General features: G+C 40.2%; 1 pseudogene across 1 annotated transcript; it reads left to right on the forward strand.

Annotated features, from left to right (window-relative positions):
- Nucleotides 1–571: 571 nt before the first annotated feature.
- Nucleotides 572–1054, forward strand: LOC308349778 (iron-sulfur cluster assembly enzyme ISCU-like; annotated as a pseudogene). Its single transcript has one exon. The product of its transcript is annotated as an iron-sulfur cluster assembly enzyme ISCU-like (transcript).
- The last annotated feature ends 4866 nt before the right edge of the window (nucleotides 1055–5920 follow it).

Raw genomic sequence — 5920 nt, forward strand, 5'->3', positions numbered from 1 at the left:
ATTGTAGTATATTGCTAATAGCTGGAAACCAAAAACAAATGTCAGTCATTTGGGAATTGTTGAAATAAATTGGGATACATCTCAAGGGACGACTTTGCAGACATTAGGATAAATGTGGTAGATTCATCATATTGAAATGGAAAGATGCCCACAGTGTAATGCAAAAGATAAATTACAAAATGGTACATGCCGCATGATCCATTTTTTGGTCAAAATTAAAAAGATGTATCATATATAAGATATGACAAATGGTATAAATAATATGATATATAGAAAGATATGATGGATATATATGCACAGTGTCTGCATGTGTGTGTGTGTGTGTGTGTGTGTGTGTGTGTGTGTGTGTGTGTGTAAGCAAAGTTTCTGAAAGGCCCCTTATTCACTTAGCCTGGGGAAATGGGACTGGAGCCTCATAGACAATGACACCACCTGGCTGGGGAAAAACACATAGGACACTGAAAGATATTAACTTTAAAACTGTCCTGTTTGAATTACTTCGTAATAAGCAAATATACCCTCTTTAATTTATTTAAAACCCATTTTTTGGAAGTCAATGCAAAAGCCCAAGATGGCAGCGGCTGGAGCAGGCAGCCTGAAGCAGGCGGCATCAGTCCTGCTGCCCCAGAGCCCGCACCTGCCCACCCGGCAACTGTTGGCTGCAGCCGGCTGGATCACAAGGAGGTTGTTAATCATTAAGACAATCCTAGAAATGTGGGGTCCCTTGACAAGACAGTAATAAAGGGTGGAACTGGATTGGTGGGGGCTCCAGCATGTGGTGACCTAATGAAATTTCAGATCCAAGTGGATGAAAAGGGTAAAGCTGTGGACACCAGGTTTAAAGCATCAGGCTGTGGGTCTGCTCCTGCCTCCAGCTCGTTAGCCACTGAATGGGTCTAAGGGAACACTGTAGAGGAATGCCTTGACCATCAAGAACACAGACATCGCCAAGGAGCTGTGCCTCCCAAGGTTGGCCAAGGATGGAATCAAGGCTGCCCTAGCAGATTACAAACTGAAACAAGAAGCAAAGAAAAGAGAGGTGGAGAAGGAATGAGCCCTCAGAAAAGCAAAGCATACAGCTGGTCTTACCTGCTGTCTGTCTACCTGCTGTACAATCACTGTAGGTACTCAGCAGCGCCCCACCCTGCAGTAAAAGAGCTCTGAGACTGTGCACAGCCTTTGCTAGTCATCTGGGGGCTCCCAAGCAAAATACACAGGTTGTTCCTTCCAAGTCCTATGGTCTCTTTCAGGCCACTTTTATCGCCTTAACCCAGCTTGTGTATATTTTGAATTGTGTGCATGGCCTCAAAACTGAAATCAGTCACAAAGTCTCAAGTGTGGTAGTCCATGAAGTGTGCAAATATCTAATATCACCTTTCCCAAGAATATGTCTTGAGGCAAATCCCATCACATTTCCCAAGAATATGTCTTGGGAAAGATTACCAGTAGAAGGCCTTGGTATGATTCTTTGAAACAACCAATTACTGTACATAAAACAGATTTGCATATATAGATAAATAGATTATTTTATATATACACACATATATATGTGTATATATAAATGTAAGACCATGTTTTTCTCTGATAAGCCTCTCTTGGCTCACTCACCCCAGGGTCCAGCCCAGAGCCCCTTGGGGCTCTCAGATGCTGGGCTGTGATGACATGCTCACCTTTCTGAGCAAACTGAACAGTAAAACCCATGAACAGAGATGGCCAGATGTGTGCCACATTTTTATGGAATGGGGGAGAAAAAAAGGGAAAGGAGAGAGCCATCTCTTTTCATTGTACTTTGCAAAATGATAGACTGACCCCTCCCTCCCCAAAAAAAGTGAATGCATGAGCAATAACCTAAACCTTTAATGTCTTGGTGTTAATTTTTATCTATCAGTTATATATGGTTTGCCAGGGCCTCTATCCGGGAATTTTTTTTGCCTAGGTGTTTTAAATCACTGTGTATAACTGAAATTAATAAACAATGCTTCATGGAAAAATGTTAAAAATAAGATAGGAAACAGGAATTTAAGGAGCAAGATGGCAGAGGAAGTAGGAGACTGAATATCATCAGGTCCTAGGAGTTCAGCTAGATAGTTATCAAACCATTCTGAACACCTACAAACTCAACAGAAGATAGAAGAGAAGAGCAGCAATTCTAGGAAAAGAAAAATCGACCACTCAGTCAGTAGGACTTGTGGAGAAGTGAATCCGAAGTGGCAAGAAAATAGACCACAGGGGGCTGGCATGTAAGAGAGCAGCGGAGCACAAAATCAGAACTTTTACAAGTCTGCTCCACGGAGGGACGTCACTCCAGAGGCTAAGCCAGGCGTGGAGCTCTCATGGGGACAGTGAGGTCTCAGGATGTGCAGGGTCACAGAAAGCCCAGGGGTGTCTGAGTGTGGCAGAGCTCCCAGGTATCGGAGCCGGGAAGCTGGCTAAAGGGATGGAGCCGAGGAGTGGGTCTCAGCTCAGGGTTACCTTAAACCATGATCCAAGGCATAGTTGGACCACTGCTCTTCGAGCAGGGACCTGACAAGTGGCAGATCCAGAGAGACCCCTCCTTTCTCCTCCCTCCTCCTCCTTCCTCCTCCAGGAGGAGAGGCACAGGAGTATGCTGCAGGAATCTGCTGGGTTTGGAGGCTCCAAACGGGGCCATGAGAGAGAGACAGAAATGCTTGGTCACAAGCCAGGTGAGCACGAAGTGCGGCCAGAGACCAGGGAAAAGGGAGGCATTGACTGCTTTTCTCTAAGGGTGCACTGAGGATTGGGGCCCTCAGATCTTGCCTCCCATGGGGCTCTAGATTAGGAGGCCGCCATTTTCATTCCCGTCCTCCAAAGCTGTACGGAAAGGTTCAGGGAACAAAAACTACCAAGAGCGAACCTGAGCGGATTACTTAGCCTGGCCCCTGGCAAGGGCAGTGCAATTCCACCTCGGGCAAAGACATATGATACTCGCTGCAAGAGCCCCTACCCCAGAAGATCAGCAAGAACATCCAGCCAACACCAGTTCACTGATCAATGAGAACTGCAGAACTCCAGAGCTAGGGGAAAGCAACACAGAATTCACGGCTTTTTTCCTATGATCTTTTAGTCTTTCGAAGTTAAATTTTTTTAATTTTACGTTTTCCTTCTATTCTTTTAATTTTTCCTCTTTCCTATTTTAATGTTTTAAACTATGTCATCTTATCAAAGTTTTTTAAAAATCTTTTTTCATTTTCATTGTTATAGTCATATTTTATCCCTTCATTGCATTTAACTTTATTTTTTGTATACATACAGATTTTTCTTTCTTTAAATTTTCGGGATAAAATTTCTTCTAATAGATCAAAATATACCCTAAATCTAGTGCATAGCTTTATTCTAGTCTCCAGACCAATCACATTCTTTCTTCCTTTTTTTCTTTATTTTCAACCAACTTCTTATTTTATCAATCCCTTTTTTGAAATATTTTTCAAATTTCATCTTTCCAGTCATATTCCATCCCTTCATCGTGTTTACCCTTATTTTTGTATATATATAAGTTTTTCTTTCTTTAAAATTTTGGGAGGTATTATCTTCTAACAGACCAAAATACACCCAAAACCAAGTGTGTGGTTCTGTTCTATTCACCAGTCTAATGTGTGTGTGTGTGTGTGTGTGTGTGTGTGTGTATACACACAATATATATATAATATATAATTAATATATCTTAATATATATATAAAAAATATATATATATATAATTTTTTTCTTTTTTTCCCCTTTCTTCTCCCACCAGTTTCAGGTCTCTTCTGATTTGTTTACTGTATATTTTTCTGGGGTCATTGCTACCCTTTAATATTTTGTCCTCTCATTCATCTATTCTTATGTGTGTAAAATGACAAGGTGGAAAACTCACCACAAAAGAAAAGAACAAGAGGCAGTATTGACAGCTAGGGACCTAATCAATATGGACATTAGTAATATGTCAGAACTAGAGTTCAGAATGATGATTATCAAGGTGCTAGCTGGACTCGAAAAAAACACGAAGATATTAGAGAATCCCTTTCTGGAGAAATAAAAGAATTAACATCTAACCAAGTTGAAATTTAAAAAAAAAAACTATGAATGAGGTGCAATCAAAAATGTAGGCTCTTGCTGCTAGGATTAATAAGGCAGAAGAGAGAATTAGTGATATAGACGACAAGATGATGGGGAATAAAGAAGCTGAGCAAAACAAAGATAAACAACTATTGGACCACGAGGGGAGAATTTGAGAGATAAGTGATACCATAAGATGAAACAATATTAGAATAATTATGATCCCAGAAGAAGAAAGAGGGGGCAGAAGGTATATTGGAGCAAATTATATTAGAGAATGTCCCTAATTTGGCAAAGGGAACAAGCATCAAAATCCAGGAGGCACAGAGAACCCCCCTCAAAATCAATAAAAATAGATCCACACCCCATCATCTAATAGTAAAATTTACATGTCTTAGTGACAAAGAGAAAATCCCGAAAGCAGCTCGGGACAAGAGGTCTGTAACATACAAAGGTAGAAATATTAGATTGGCAGCAGACCTATCCACAGAGACCTGGCAGGCCAGAAAGGACTGGCAGGATATATTCAGAGGACTAAACAAGAAAAATATGCAGGCAAGAATATTATATCCAGCTAGGCTGCCACTGAAAATAGAGGGAAAGATAAAAAAACTTCCAGGACAAACAAAAATTAAAAGAATTTTAAAAAACCAAACCAGCCCTATAGGATATATTGAAAGGGGTCCTGTAAGCACAGAAAGAGCCTAAAAGTAACAGATCAGAAAGGAACAGAGACAATATACAGGAACAGTCACCTTACAGGCAATACAATGGCATTAAATTCATATCTTTCAATAGTTACCCTAAATGTAAAAGGATGAAATGTCCCAATCAAAAGGCACGGGGTATCAGAATGGATAAAAAAACAAGACCCATCAATATGCTGTCTGCTAGAAACTCATTTTAGACCCAAAGACATATCCAGATTTAAAGTGAGGGGGTAGAAAACAATTTACCACACTAATGAACATCAGAAGAAAGCTGGGTGGCAATCCTTATATGAGATAAATTAGATTTTAAGCCAAAGACTATTTTAAGCCAAAGACTATATATAAGTGTGTAAGGACACTATATCATACTTGAAGGGTCTGTCCAACATGAAGATCTAACAATTTTCAGTATCTATGCCCCTAACATGGGAGTAACCAATTATATAAACCAAATAATAACAAAATCAAAGAAACACATCAACAAGAATACAATAATGGTAGGGGACTTTAAGACCTCTCTTACTAAAATGGACAGATCACCTAAGCAAAAGATCAACAAGAGGGGTGCCTGGGTGGCTCAGTGGGTTAAGCCTCCACCTTCAGCTCAGGTCATGATCTCCAGGTCCTGGGATCAAGCCCTGTATTGGACTCTCTGCTCAGCAGGGAGCGTGCTTATCCCTCTCTCTCTCTCTGCCTGCTTCTCTGCTTACCTGCGATCTCTGTCTGTCAAATAAATAAATAAAATCTTTAAAAAAAAAAAAAAGGCTCAACAAGGGCATAAAGGCTTTAAATGACACACTGGACCAGATGGACATCACAGATATATTTAGAACATTCCATCCCAAAGCGACATCCCAACAACAACATTCTCCTCTATTACACATGAAACATTATCCAGAATAGATCACATTCTGGGTCACAAATCAGGTCTCAACCAGTACCAAAAGATAGGGATCATTCCTGCATATTTTCAGACCACAGTACTCTGAAACTAGAACTCAATCACAAGAGGAAAGTTGGAAAGAACTCAAATACATGGAGGTTAAAGAGCATCCTACTAAAGAATGAATGAATCAACCAGGAAATTAAAGAAGAATTGAAAAAATTCATGGAAACAAATGATAATGAAAACACAACTGTTCAAAATCTTTGGGAAA

Source organism: Martes martes (assembly GCF_963455335.1).
Source record: "Martes martes genome assembly, chromosome: 1".
NCBI classification, from domain to species: domain Eukaryota; kingdom Metazoa; phylum Chordata; class Mammalia; order Carnivora; family Mustelidae; genus Martes; species Martes martes.